We start from the raw sequence: 15,878 nt of genomic DNA on the forward strand, positions 1-15,878 counted from the left end.
GAAGTGGGAGGTGGGGGTTTATAGGGTCAAGTGGCTGTGCTGGGGTGACTTCCAGGCTGGGGTTTTTTTCCATGACGACCGGATCCAGAACCCTGTGCTTGGGTCCCACCCTCAATGGTCTTTAAGGATCTAGAGACTAGATGAGGCCTTTGGAGTCCCAGTTTCACTTTGCAACCAGTAGTTCCACTCAACCTGGTGGCTGTCATCCCCACCCCACCACCCCACTCAGTTCTGGTGATGCTGTGACTGCAACAGCCCCAGCACTCTCTCCTCAACTGCTGACCCATGCCTTCACCTCACTCAGGCTCCCCCACCAGAAATATCACCCTGCCTGCCCCTTACCGCCCCCTCCTGGGCACAGCCTCCCCACTGGGTCCTTCAGAAGCATGGAGGAGCCTGCTCAGGCCCATCTAGAAAGAGGTAACTGGGAGGTGAGCCTAGAGGACAAAAGGGAATGTAGGTGAGAATGCCATTGGAGACAGTGAGCTGTGAATGAGGCGTATGAGAACAGGAGCGGATGCAGGTGAAAATATAAGTAAAGATACGGGTACGTTTACGGACAGACATGTGGGTGGGGGGCCAGGTGAGGATGCAAAAAAATGCAGGTGGATGTAGTTGAGGATGCAGGTAAGAGAGGAGGTAAAGATTCACGTGAGAATGCGAGAAAAATTCAGGTGAGGATGCTAGAGAAGGCAAGTAAGCAAGTAGGTGAGAACTCATGTGAGGGGGCGGTGAGCTGCAGGTGAGGATGGTGAGGGCATAAGTGCACAGGCGAGAATGCAAATGAGATTCTTGGGGATTTCTAGTAAGGACTGAGCTGAGATGCAGGTGAGGCAGCTAGGGAACAGAGCTGTTGCTTTCCATCTTACAAAGACGTCCAGACTTTGGGAGATCACATGGAATACAACTGAAGCTTTATTGGGGGGGTTCTGGAGGGGGGCTCAGTTGGGACAGCCGAAGACGATCATGTTCTCTCTGAAGCTGGCCAGGTCCCTGCACAGCTTCTTGTTCTCATCGTCTTGGCATTCGTCTGCTTCAGGCCACAGCTCTACCCAGGTGTCCTTCCCGATGATGTACTTGATGCTGGGGAGGAGGGACACAGGGCAGGTCAGGAGGGGTCCTGGAAGGGTGGATGGGGCGAGCACACACATGTGCAAGGTGGGCACTCACTTGGATTTCTCTCCCCACAGGTCTGAGGAGAGGCCCCATATGAGGTAGTGTTTCCCCTCCTGCATCTTCAGGGCTGCTCTGCACTTGACATGGCTGATGAACCTGCGCTCCTGTTCAGGCTGCACCTCGTCAGTGCCTGGAGGGGAGAGAACAACGCTGAGCTGGGGTGAAGGAGGCAGGAGGAGGGAGGAGAAGGCGGAAAGAGAGAAGGCAGCCCAGGGCTGACCTGATTTGATGATCAGCTTGATGACCATTATGTACTCGTCAAAATCATCGGACAGCTCCTTCCTGAGCAGAAGGGTCTTGTACACTGCGGGGGATAGAGGGGGACAAAAGGGGGGGCAAAGGAGGGCCAGCATGGGTCATGGGCAGGCTTGACAGCAAGGCAGCCTACCTGTAAGGGCACCTGGGCACATGGCTTCCCAAGCAGCCACATGCAGCCACACAGGGTCATACAACCACCATCTCACATAGTCACCCACAGCCATGTGCGCAGTTACAGCCTCCCACAACTCATCCCATACACAAGGACAGTTACTCCTGTCCACTGTCACCCACAACCACCATCTCTTACACACAGCCTCATATGGTCACAGTCACTCACAACACCATCTCATACACAGTCACCTACAGCCTTGCACACAATTATAGCCACTCACAACTCATGGTATACACAGGGACAACTATGCCTATCCACTGTCACCATCTCACACAATCATGGCTATTTACAACCACACTCTCACAGACACACACAACCACATCTACTCACAAACACCTTTGTTCACACTCTTGCACATACCCAGCCCAGTCATAATCATGGTTCCCCATCAAGCATGGCCTCTAATAACAAACACACTAGTCACCCACAACCATAGCCTGAAACACATGGACCTGTGGCCAGTCACACACACAACCATGACCACACCTGCCATCACATAGTCTCACCCACACAACCACAGCAACACACACCATCACTCACACACAATCACACTTGCACGTGTGTCTCCCCACCCTTCCTTACCATAGTCCACTCCCGGCTCACAGGCCTTGTCCAGCCGGTCATCTGGGGTGACCTGGTCATCTGATTGGTGCATGAAGCAGCTCTCTGCAGGGTGGGTGGGCAGGGGACATGACCTAAGCTCCACTTCTCACCCAGGGCCCGCCACCCACGGGTGTGGTCAGCCCTAGACCCATCCCTCTTGGTGTCCCCTGGGTGTGGGCTTTTGGGGCCCCTTGCATCACCACCAAGGAAGGGGGGACTGGTGGGGGTGGGGTATTAAGTGGGCGTGGCCTGCCACTTCCTGGCTCCTGTTACCCACCCTCAGCACAGCGGCATATCTCATTGTGGCAGATTTTGCTCAGCAATCCATCTTCCTTCTCCGGGTGGTAGAACCGGGTACAAGACTCATCTGTGGGCAGAGGGGTGGGAGGTGTCAGAGAGCTAAGGCCTCCACCCAAGACCATGCCTGTGGGGCTCAGGTTACCAACTCCAGTCCCTCAGACCTGGGGATGCGAGGTCCTGTACCCTGGGACTCCCAGGTCCTCAATCACCAAGCCCTGGGACCCCCATCTTATAGAACCTTGGTATCCTCAGACCCCAGACCCGAGGTTGGCTGCTCACCCAGGTTGTAATAAGAGTACACCTTGACTGCCCCCGGCTGGATGAGCCCCACATTAAAGTACTGGTGAACTTTGAAGGCTATACAGTCTTCTTGATCGTGTGAGATCTGGGAAAAGGAAGAGGTGAGTCAGTGGGGTGCCATGGGAGGGAGTCCAGCATGAGGAGAAATGGGGGACCAAGGAGGAGTGATCTGTGTGGAGAGCAAGGCGGTGGGGAGGGGAGGGGAGAAGTGGCAAAGATTAATGAGCAGGTCAACAAATCTATTTTCTTTTTCTCCAAGGCTCATGGCTAGATTACACTTCTCAGCCTCCCTTTTCCATTTGGTGTGACCATGAAATTGAATACTGGCCAACGGATTGCTATCTGTACCCCTAAAAACATCCTATGGTTATCAATACTGCACTGCATATTTGAAAGCTGGTAATATAGTAAATCTTAAAAGTTCTCACCACACACACACACACACACACACACACACACACACGTTAAAACTATGAGGTGGTACATGTGCTAACTAACCTTACTGTGGTCATCATTTTCCAATATACATATATCCAATCATTGCATTGTATACCATAAACTTACACAGTGTTATATGCCAATTATATCTCAATAAGGCTGGAAAAATAAATGAGAAAGGAAAAAAAAGGAAGGAAGACAGACAGATATGTATGTATATGTGATAGACATATATATTTGGAGGAAATTGCTAATATTTAATGAATCTGGGTAAAGGGTGTATGGAACTTTTTATACTTCTCTATAATTGTAGGGTTAGGATTCCATAAAAAATTAAAAGTACAAAAATGAAAATGAAAAACAAAACTTAAAAACCCATCTCATGCACTATCAATCCTCTTTTTCTCTAGAAGGAATGGATCAAGCAGAGGACTCTAATACAAAGACCAACAGAGAAGGAAAAGGCCAGCCACGTATGAGTCAAGGTCCCAATGGAAGCCTCACCTTGTTCAGGTAGATGATGAGAGTGTTCTTGTTGGAGAAGGCCTTGTTGTCCAACTCAAACTTCGAGATGTACCTGTCAGTGCCACTGGCCAGCTGGAGAAGGGAAGAGCTTGTGAAAATCTCTTCCTTCCCTCAGCCTCTGCCAGGCCCCAGGCTCCTTCCCACCAATCCTAGCCCATGAGCCCAGGATTTTCACACCTGCTTGAGGTCAGCAGGGTCGGGAGCAAAGCCAGTCATCATGGATATATCCAGGATGGACATAGTGGCATCCTGGTCTCCCAGGTACCTGGATGGAGCAGGGAGAGAGGGTTAGCCCTAGGGGTCAGTGCCTGGACAAGGGGTCTGATCAGTGACTGACGAATCTGGTTCCCACACAGCACCACAGAGGATGTTAGGTCTTAGGAAACACTCCCCAAGGGGAATAAAGGAAAGGTGTGAAATGGTTAAGGCGACTAACTGCTCAGCCTCTGAAGCCCAACTACATGGGTTCACATCCCAGCTCTATGTGACATTGGATGAGTCACTTCACCTCTCTGAGCCTCAGTTCTTCTAGAAAATGAAGACAAGAGTGCAGGCAGGTCTCACTTTGCATGATTCCTTTATCACAGTCTAGTTCAATAACACCAGCCCCTCAGCAACACGGTCTAATTCCAGTACCACAATATATTAATGAGCAAACGCCTAAAGGACAAATCTTGTTGCCAGCTCTTCAGTCCACCCATCACTATGTAAACAAGTGAGCATTACAATCAATGACCTATCACGTCCCTTCTTTCAAAGTCTGTCAGTGATGGGTCACAGAGCACTCATTATTCAAGCCACGTGTGTGGTTGTGCTTCTTCCTTCTCTCTCAATAAAAAAAATAACCATGTGAGATTTTACCAAAATGGATCATTGAAAGGGAATCGCCAGTAAAGATGAAAGTGCAGCACAGAAATGAGAGTGGTAACACTGGGAGTGAAATTTCAGCAGCACCTAAATGGAGCCAGAGAAGAAACATCAGATGGTATGACTATGGACCTGCTGCCCTTGGAGAGACCATCATGGGGCCAGAGGCACTTGGTGAAGGCAAGGCCATCAACTAAATGACGAAAGTGGTTGTGGCCAAAAATGATGTCCCAGAGGAGGTGACACTGGCAAAACACTTCATGGTGAAGGAACTCTTAAATACCTCATGACATCGAAAGTTCAGAGGATTACATGTGGGAAGTTGACCTAAACGTAGAAGGAACATGACACTTCACAGCATCATAGAACAGATGCTGGCTCCATATCATAAGTGCTACAGAGAAGAAAGGAGGCACTGTTCAAACCACAGGGCTTTGGATAAGTGCTTTAGAAAAAATCAAAACCAACTTCAATCTCAATGTTCTGATGTGTTACTTTTTAATTGATTTCAGAGAGGAAAGGAGAGATATAGAATGATAGAAATATCAATGATGAGAGAGAATAATTGATTGGTTGCCTCCTGCACGCCTCCTACTGGGGGGATTGAGCCTGCAACCCAGGCATCTGCCCTTGGTCCAAATCGAAGTTGGAACCCTTTAGTCATTAGGCCAGTGATGGCGAACCTATGACACGCGTGTCAGAGGTGACAGGTGAACTCATTGTTTTGGTTGATTTTTTTGTTAAATGCCATTTAAATATATAAAATAAATATCAAAAATATAAGTCTTTGTTTTACTATGGTTGCAAATATCAAAAAATTTATGTATATGACACGACACCAGAGTTAAGTTAGGGTTTTTCAAAATGCTGATACGCCGAGCTCAAAAGGTTCACCATCACTGCCTTAGGCCAAAGCTCTATCCACTGAACCAAACTGGCTAGGGCACAATATTCTGACATTTTAAATTACAATGCACTAAAAAAAAACTCGTCTTAACTATACTTTTCATTACTCTATACTTTTATAACTGGAAATATGAGAGTTTTCAATGTTGTGATAAAAATAAATAATGTAAGCCCAGCCAGTGTGGCTCAACAAGGTCACAGTTCGATTCCTGGTCAGGGCACATGCCCTGGTTGAGGGCTCCATCCCTAGTGGGAGGTGTACAGGAGGCAACCAATCAATGATTCTAATCATTTATGTTTCTATCTCTCTCCCGCTCTCCCTTCCTCTCTGAAATCAATTTAAAAAAAATTAAAAATAAAATAATGGAAAATTCCTGTAACAGTTGTAATCCTCTTTGTTGATTATCAACATCACTTTTCAGTCTCAGCTTATGCGGTCACGGCTAGTCTCACACCACCATGCCGTGCTGTCTACGTTCTGGAGGGTGCTCAGCACAGTACTAAGCACACAAAACATTATCAGAGAATAGTAGGTACCTCAGATATTATTTACAGGAAGTCTTGCTAGAGACAGAGGGATGAGCGAGATGAACCCCAGTGACCCATCTCTTACCTGGTACAGATGTTGAGTAACATGGTGTTCTTGGCGTCCTGAGGCTTCTTCACTAGAAACATAGAAAACAGAAGGATGTAGGGCTGGGTCCTGATTCAGGAGCAGGGCAGACACTAGAATGGCAGTGGGGGAAGGGAGACAGATAGGGTCTTTATTCCTTCTACCTTCAGGGGCTGGTTGTATGTTAACCCTGAGGCTGAACTTCTTGCAAGGGGCTCCACCTTTGATCTTGGCCTGGTACATTGTCACCACCTGGAGAGTTGGGAGGGGAGATGAGGTGTCAGCAAACTTGACTTGGGCAGGAGATGGTCCCTCTGGGGGAGAGGGGCTGAGAGAAGGTGGTGAGCAAAGCAGGTGTGGTCTCCCATCCTTACCGACAAGGTGCCTTGTCCTTTCCCTTTAGCTGTTAATGTGAAGTCCTCATTTTCCTTGGTCTGCAGGGAGTGGGGAGAGAAGAGAAGGTGTTGAGAACCAAGCCTTCCCTGACTGCAATGGTCACCTGCTCTCCTTCCTGCCTCCTGCAGACTCTGACTGGCTGGAGGATGAGAGCGAGGAGGGCTTGGCCAAGCAACTGTACCGTTTCTGATCGCAGGAGGCTAGCGGATTCCCAGAGGATACGGTGCGTGACCGCAGAGCTGCGGCTGGGCAGGTCAATGGACACATCCAGATTCAGATCCTCATGGTCAGGGACATCCCTCTGGTATTGGGCCAAGGCTTGGAACACCATGAAAGTGGCCTAGAACCCATGAGAGAAGAAGAGGGTGATGTGAGCGACTGAGAAAGCGTCAGAACCTGCTGGGGGATGAAAAGTTTCAGCTTAGAACTGGGCCACTGAGACTGTAGCCTAATATGCACCAGAGGGGGTGAGAATAAGAATGGGGGGTGTTATGTACTGAGGACATGTTCTATAACTCTCTCAGTGAGAGGGGCTCAGTCTAGTGCTTGGTGACACTAAGACTGTGACCTAGATGGGACCAGAGGGCACAAGGGTAAGATGGGGAGTCATTAGACACTGAGGACATCTCCTAGAATTCTCCAAGGGACAGAGGCTTACACAAGAGTGTGGAGACACTGAGCATGTCTAGATACATGAGAAAGTGCAGGCATAAGACTGAAGGTCTAATATGCCGAGCCCATGGACATTGGCAATAAGGTAGTGAAGACTTGGGGGTAGGTGGGTAGGGGCTGGGAGGACGAGGGAAACAGGGGGTGAGGAGAGATATGTGTAATACTATCAACAATAAAGAATATGTTAAAAATAAATAAAAATATATATACAATAAAACCATGCCAACAGCAGCTACCAAAAAAAAAAAAAAATGACTGAAGGTCTAGGAAAACCTAGAATGTGGTCTAGACCCATCCAGAGAAGAGAGTCTAACACAGGGGTTTGGAGACACTGAGAATGTATCTAGAGCCCATTTGTGAGTAAAAAATAAAGTTGGAGCTTGGGGCCACTGAGCATATAGTGTAGAATCCAAAAAGTGACACTGAGCCCTGGCCAAGTGGCCCAGTTGGTTGGATCATCATCCCATGCACAGAAAGTTTGCAGGTTCCATCCCTGGTCAAGGCACATATGGGAAGCAACACATGGATGTTTCTCTCTCACATCAATGTGTGTGTGTTTTCTTTTCTGTCTCTCCCTTCCTCTCTCTCTCTCAAATCAATAAACATATACTTGGATGAGGATTTACTAAATATCTGACAATACCACTGAAGCCTGAGCTTGCTAGACTTGAGGTTGCTGAAACCATGGTCTAGAACCCAGCTGGAAGAGAGCAGACTTTGATAAGACTCTAGAAAACTGAGAACATGTTCTAGGATCCACATTAAGACAAGGTAACACTGGGAGCCTCGTGGAACTGAGTGCATGGTCTAGAACCTGCCAGAGGGAGAGATGGAGTTGATGATTCCTTATAATAAACAAGAATTGGTCTAGAACCCACTAGTGGAACAGGATAAGATGGGAGGCCTGGTGGAACTGGAAACATGGTCTAGAACCCATCAGAGAGAGGCTCACCCCTGAATCTGGGTCTTGAGAATGTGATCTGGACACCAGGAGGGAAAGGGGGCTCAAAACACAGCTTAGGCATCCAGAATTTAGTCCAGAATATATAAACAGATTTGCAACAAAAACAAAACACAACAAAAACCTGATTTCTCAACTTCATTTCAATCAACTGCCTCTCTTGGTCTCAGCATCTTATTTTGGAGGCAGTCAGGCTGGAGGAGGTAAGGATGCATTTGCCCGGGGGATGTGGGACCACTTGCCTGGGTGGAGCCATAGCCACCTCCGTAGTATCTCTGCTCGTTGAGCCAGCGCACAACAGGAGGTACAGAGTCAAAGTCTTTGAGCAGCAACAGAGCCAACAGGGCATAGGATGTGGCCTCCACATTGTAGAGCCTTTTGCCAGGCTCCTCCCAGCGGTTCTTATCTACAAGAGAGAACACCAGCCCCCATGCTCACTGCTCTGTCCAGCCTGGAGGTAGTTCAGAGAAAGCTCAGAAGAAAGACTTGTACTAGACCTCGGTGTTCAGGTGTCCTGGCCCACATTTGTGGCTTTCAGTCTGCTGGTTCCTGCCTTACTCTCTTCCCTCATCAACCTCACTCTTCTGTTTAATTTCTGAACTGCAGCCCCTCTGATCTATGGGAGCAGATTCCCTAAGTTTGCCATGTTCATTCTCACCTCTGAGCCTTTGCATATTCTGTTCTCCCATCTTGGAGCACCTTTTCTCCACCTACCCCTGGTTAATTCTTATCCACCCTGCACAATTTGGCTTCAGTGGCACCCAAGACAGAGTGAGACCCTTCCTTCTATCTCTTAAAGCATCCTGTGCTTCTCCTGTACCAGCACAATGATGCTCTACAGGAATCTATTAACTCATTTCTTTCCTCAACTGGAACGGGAGGCCACGATGGCAGGGGCTGTGCCATAGTCACTGTGATGTCCCAAGTGCCTAAGAAAGTACTCATGACAGAGACTGTCACAAAGAACCATTCCCTCTCTTCCTGGGCAGAGTTTGACTACATCTCCCAGAGGCCTATGCAGGTAAGTATGGCCACATAACTGAGCTCTGGCTAATGCAATGTGTTGGGCAATTGACAGGGCCCCTTGCATGGCTTGTCTACCTCCCTTGCACAGTCTTCCTGACTGTTTCCCCTTCTGTTTTAATAGAAGGGATTCTGAGGACCTGAGGTGGCATAGCCATGAGAAGATAGAGCCTGGATCCCTGCATCACTGTATACAGGAGAGCTGTCCACCAACTTGGGACACCCGCCCTGTGCTGTTACACAGCAAGAAACCAACTTCCCTGTGTTAAACTACTTCAGTATACATTCAGATATGTTACAGAGGTGAGCATACACCTGATAAGGTGTCATCACTTGAGCCAGTGATTAAGTGCTCACAATGTGCTACTTATTGTGCTAAAATTCCTATGTCATTCTCTTATCTAATCCTAATAACCCTTGAAATAATGGTAATGTTATTAATAATACTAAAGGCAATAACATCAGTGATAGATCTCTTACTATGTGCTAGACCTTCTCCTACCCTCATCACTCCTTTAATCTTCGCACCAATCTTGTGATGTCGATATCGTTTTATACACAATGTCCATAGAGGTTAAGTGGATTGTACAGGATCACACCGTGAGAATGTGCCAGAGGGTGATTTGATTTTGAACTTGAATCTGTCTGATGTCAGAGCCCATGTCCTTGCTCCTGTGTCATAGCAAGTACTCACCAAATATTTGTTGAATCATGCAATGGACCTTTCGTATCACTAACTATGAGGACTTCTTACACCCAGACCCACTCATCCCATCTCAGCTTGGAGCCATGCAGCCCCATTTAAGATGGCCACCCTCAACCCCCAGCCACGTATCTCTCCTTACCCCACCAGGCTGCCTCTCACCTGTGGCTGCATTCAGAAATGTGTTGAGGAGAGGGTCCTCCAGCTTGCCCAACTGGGCCAAGGCATAGCCAGCAATGGCCACAGCATATGGTCTCTTCAAGTTCATGTAGTGTGCTTCAAGGAAGTCTCCAGCCTTATTGATGCTGCCCCCAAGGCTCTATGAGAAAAAGATTGGGTACTCTGGTCAGGTTGGCACTGCTGCCCCAGAGAGCTGACAAAGATCACATAATCACCACTTCCTGGGCATAGGGTTTCTGGCCTTGGTACATATTTGTCTTGGATCTGTCTATTTTTAAGGGTTCCCCAGACAGTTTTGCCACTGTGCACTGCTCTGTTACTGAGTACCTATCATATTCCTGGTGCAGTCTGCATACCAATGGTGTGCTAGTAAATACTTAATAACCAGTTGTCTAGTCAGTACAGGAGGTGGGGGTTAGGGGAGCTGGTTTATTGATTGCCAATGACCGTGGTTTAAATACTTCCACCATGGCCAATTTCAAGCTACCAGTGTGACATACCTTAACATAGAATGGGAAATAGATGCCCCAAATAGGCACCCAGGATTAGCACACCACTGGGTCCACCCATTATCTAATCATCATCATCATTGTAGCTAACACTTACTTTGTGCTAGTCACATATCCACTCATTCAACCTCAAAATCCTACGAGGTAGGTTTTATGTTCATCACCATCCCTACTGCACAGAGGAGAACACTGAGTCCCATGAGGTGAGGTGCAGAAACAGATCTGCTTTGTAGTGTTTCCTGATTTTTATAGTGTAAATACAACCATGGCTGATTTCAACCTACCAGCATGGAGTCACTGACTGTAGAATTGGGAAGAGATTATATAGTTTGTCCACTGTATATGTACAACAGACATAAATAACCTCAAGATCATGGATAATGATAAAAGGTAGTGAAATAATTAAGAAGTGATGAGTTTTGAGGGTTTACTACCTTTGTTGTTGTTTTATTGTTTTTTTCTTAATTGGTTTTTAGATGGGTGGCGGGGGAGGAAAAGGGATCAGTTTGTTGTTCCACCTATCTATACATTCATTGGTTGTTTCCGGTATGTGCCCCAACTGGAGATCGAACTGCACCTTGGCATAACGGGATGATGCCGCAACCCACTGAGCTACCTGGCCAGAGCTATGACTACCTTTTTTTTATGTGTAGTGTTTAGTCTAATTTATTTAAATGTAAGTTTATATACTTTAATATTTAATAATGATTGTGTTCAACAATCAACTTGCAATATTCCTGTAATACTAACCATTGGTTTTATCAAGCTAATTCCATCAAGCTCTTTATTTGAACCCCAGCAGTCTAGTTCCACAGCCTATGCCATACTCCGTTATAAGGGTGCTGTGTTGTAGTAGAAAATGTCACTATGTTGTAGTAGAAACTAATCCTTTTGCCTGCCCTCTGTCTCTCCTATATCCACCCTTGACTTTTGTAGGACCTTCTCCTTCCTGTCATTTACATGGCCACAGCGGAACAGTCATATTTGCCCAGGAAGACCTACTTCCTGGTCTCAGCTCATTGATCCAGAAGTGATCACCTGACCCAGGCTGAGACAATCAGAATCCTTTCCTAAGAATCTGGAAGATCTAGTCTTGGGCTAGGAACTTCCCCAAGGAAGGCAATTCTGTTCTGCCAGGTAGGCTGGGTGGAAGGAAAGCTGAATTATTGGGCAAAAAGGGCATGAAGGACACAGGAAAGAGGAACAAAGCATCCTGGTCGAGCCCCTAAGATTCCTCTCATCCTTGCACTTGATAAATTCTTAGATTCTTAAAATAATTCCCGCCATCTACAGGGTAGAGCAAAAGTAGGTTTATAGTTGTTTGTACATAAAATAATATTATAAATAATAAATAATAAGACAACAATAAACTCTGTGTTACCCATACTCAACTGTAAACCTACTTTTGCCCCACCCTGTGTTTTTGCATAATGTAGCTCATATGTGTGTTACATCTAGAACAATTTAGAGAGTCCTAGAAAATACAAAAATTATTATACCCATTTTACAGATGCAAACACTGAGGTCCAGGAAGGGCAAGTGCCTGAGGGTTACGATCTAAATTTAGATATGTCTGACCTACTTCCCTAGAGCCAACTCTTTTGTACCATAATTTCTTTCAAATCTGCACATTTGAACCAGAAAGACCTGGGTTCCCCTTGGCCTTAAAAATAACACTTCCTCTCCTCCTTATCTTTTCTGGGGTCCTGAGGAGGAGAAGCAGCTGGTGAAGTTGGGATCCTGGAGTTCCCCACTTGGAAAGCTAAAGATCAAACAACCCACTCTCAAAACCCCAGGACAAAGCAGATGCCACAATTACAGAACATCCACGATGGCTGTGCCTGGGTGTGTGTGGGGGGCAGTGGGGGAGGGTGCGGAGGAGGGCAGAGCAGGGCACACTTACATTGACCTGTCCCTCGCAAATATCTTTAGCCTCCTGCAGCGCGATGAGAACGAAGGCTGTGAGGGACACATCTTTCTCCTCAGCTTCCCTGTAGCCACCCTAGGGTGTGGAGGAAGAAATAAGGATGGGTCACCCATGTGCCTCTCATGCCAACCATCCCGCCCTGTAGGATCAGCAGGGCAGGGCAGGGGTGGGTCTGTCCCCAGTGTCTCACAGGAGGGCCATACTCTAGTATTCATTCATTCACTCATTCTGTAAATGTTGCTGGTGTTGCGGGTAAGATGGTTCCAGCCCTCATGGAGCTCCCTATCTCGCAGGGGAGACAGGCATGAGCCAACCAGCTCATAAACAGATGTATCATTACAAACTGACGAGTGCTACACAGTGGGAATGAATAGCGGGGGTGTGTCTTGGTCAGGACAGTTGGAAAGGTGTCCCCAAGGGATGACAGGTGGAGCCACAATCTGAAGAGTGAGTAAGACTCAACTGTCAAAGAGGGCAGTGGTAACATGCCAGGCAGTGGGAACAGCATGTGCAAAGGCCCTGTGCCTGGGAGCAAGGCTCCAGGCAGTTCAGATGGAGTATGTAGAGGGAAGGCCTGGAGGCTGGAAGCCCAAAAGGTCAGGCTGACGCCGTGGTTTGCTCACTTGAGCACATGTCAGCATTACCTGAAGTCAGGGTATATTAAAACCCCAATTCCTGGGCCCCACCCCCAAAGTTTCTGATTCGGGCATGTGGGATCCAGCCCAAGAATGTCCATTTCTAACAAACTTGCGGCTGATTCTGGTGCTTTGGGCCTGGAGACCAGAGTTTGAGGACCACAATTCTAAGGATTCTCAGATTTAATGAAAGCAACAGGGGTCTAGGGAACTCTCATTTTGTAATGGGCCCTGAGGTCTCTGGTTTTTGCAAAGGAGAAGTGACATTTGTTGCTCCTTTATTTCTCTGTCCATCCCATGCTGGGAATTGGGCAAATGGCAGACAGAGCCTGTCTCCTGTCCATGCGGGGGCACTCAGGCACTCCTCTCCCCCAGCCTGCCCTGAATCCCGCCTCTTACAATCATTTCTTGGTGTATCACAGGCCCATCCTCCTGGAAGACTCCATCAGGTCTCTGCTTCTCCAGGATCAGCCACTTGACAGCCCCACAGATGACTTCGGAGTCAATGGCGATGAGGTTGGCGGCCAGAGAGAAGACCTTGACCACATAGGCCGTCAGCCTGGGGGTGGGCACAGAGCATGAGCCAATTGGCTCTGGGATCCAGTGACTGCCATCCCATCCAAGCAAGGAGCAGAGAGGGCCAGGGCCTGCTCAGGTGTGCTCAGTTTCCTGGGCCAGGTCTCAGGACCCAATGTTGCTTGTAGACAGTGCTTAGTGACGGTAGATCACTTGACTAGTGGGCACCTTGACTCTGAAGGTGGAGGGGTCCAGAGGCACAGGACTGTGTGTGGAAGGCCAGCCTAGAGTAACCCAGGCCAGGGCCCAGGCCTTGCTCAAAGGATGCAGGGCCAAGGATGGGCAGGCTCACCAGGTGCTGGACTTCATATGCAGGAAGGCCGCAAAGGCCTTGTTGGGTTGCCTGAAGGCCAGTTGCTGCGTGTACCCTGCAAGGAAGAGAGACGTGTCACTGGGGGAGCGAGAGCTGAGTGGAGGCAGTGGCTGGTATGGGTATGCCAGGAAGGAGAGAGGCTTAGAGAGAAACAAAGATTCTGTGAAGTGGGGGAAGGAGAGGTTCAGAGAGGATAGAGGGTGCTCAGGACCAGGAGGAATGTCTAGAGGGGAGGGGAGCTTATAGGTTGGAGGGACTCTGAAAAGGTACAGGACAGAGTGAAGAGGAGTAAGGGCTTCTCAGAGGAGAGGGGGTTCAGAGAGAGAAGGGCTCTCAGGGGGGTTCATTGGGAGAGGGAACTCAGAGTGACTAGGGTCTCAAAGAGGGAAGAGCAGGAGGTTTCAGAGAAGGGGCAGGGCCTCATGAGGGGGTGGGGCCTCAGAGGAGGAAGGAGCACAGAGAGGGGCCTCAGAGTGGGGGCCTCCAATAGGGGAAGGGCACATACCCTTCTTGATGAGATCCAGGGCCTCCTGCCGCTTGTCAATGCCAAACTTGTCCCACTGCTCTGTGTGGTCCAGGTAGTGCACCGCAATGACCGTGGGCGTCACACCGATCATGTTCTGCTCTCCACAGCCCGAAGGGGTCACAATGAGGTGCTTCAGCCGCTCCCCATCAATGGCCTCCTCTGCCATCTGGGCCACTGGTGTCCCTGCAGCCAGGAGGAAGGATGGCGTTCAAGCAATGAGACCCTCTGTGGGGTGATGAGGGTCGGGGCTGCCCCCAGCCTTCCCAGGTTCCAACCAGCCAGGGCCAAAAAGTCAGGGACAGATGGAGGCATGTGGCTGAAGGGGGCCAGGTGGGTTGTCCCTGGGTCCTCATGTGCCACCAGTGGTAAAATAATTCCAGGAACAATGGTCATGAATACGTCTATCATGCTTAATGCCGTTTGCCAAGCTCCCTTCTAAGAGAACACTATATAGCATCTCATTTAATTTTCCCAACAGCCCTTCAAAACAGGTACCGCTATTTGCCTTCATCACACATCAGGAAACCAAGAGTCACTATCCCAAACCTAAGAGCTCAGAGGTTGCAAGGGGCTTTGCTAGCTCCTTCCTGTGCCTTCTTCTCCCAGTCCTCCATCCTGGGCAATTCGTTCCAGAATTTCTGTTCTTGAACTCTATCACTTCTCATTGAAGCTTCTTTAGCAGCAGAAGCTAAGTACCGCCTGGAGCCTTCTGTGAGCACAAGGAGAGGCTGTTCTAGCACATGAGAAGGAGGGAGGCATCATGGTTCAATATTCCTGGCAGTGATGGAACCGGGAGCCCTCTTGGGGGGTCATGGCTCCCACACCTTCCTGGGCCCCATGGGGTTGGACCAAGGCCATCTCACCCTGCAGGAGGATCCTGGTTTCTGACTCTGTGTCAGGGACTTGGTCACTGAGGTCTGCAGCCTCGACCTCCACTCGCTGCACACCGTCTGTTGGTGGAATGGGAGACACCCTTGGCACCAGCCTCCTTTCACCAGAGCCTGCACACCACCCAGGCCTCACCCCCACTCCTGCCCTGACTCACTCTGGCCCAGGTGTTGTGGATCCAGTGTCTTAACGGCCACAGTCTTGTTCATTCTGATTCCTTCAGGCTGGACAGTGTTGAGGGAAGGGGGAGGTGGGTGAATAAAAGGACAGACAGAGCCACAGCTGATCAGCAGGGCACTGTTTTGGGGATTACCGTAGCCTAGATGGCATCTGCCAGTCTTAGCTGTGTGACTGGGAGCCAGTAACTTAACCTCTCTGTGTCTCAGCTTCCTTCCTTATAGGGAGGAG

The 15,878-nt window shown here is 48.7% G+C and overlaps 1 pseudogene; it reads right to left on the minus strand.

The window, feature by feature from the left end:
* Positions 1 to 897: 897 nt before the first annotated feature.
* The window catches only part of LOC139010902 (complement C3-like), a 40,727-nt pseudogene continuing 25,746 nt past the window's right edge, over positions 898 to 15,878 (minus strand).

This window comes from Myotis yumanensis, unplaced genomic scaffold (genome assembly GCF_028538775.1).
Source record: "Myotis yumanensis isolate MYYU_CA2020_CCGP unplaced genomic scaffold, mMyoYum1.0.hap1 SCAF_5, whole genome shotgun sequence".
Classification (NCBI taxonomy): Eukaryota; Metazoa; Chordata; class Mammalia; order Chiroptera; family Vespertilionidae; genus Myotis; species Myotis yumanensis.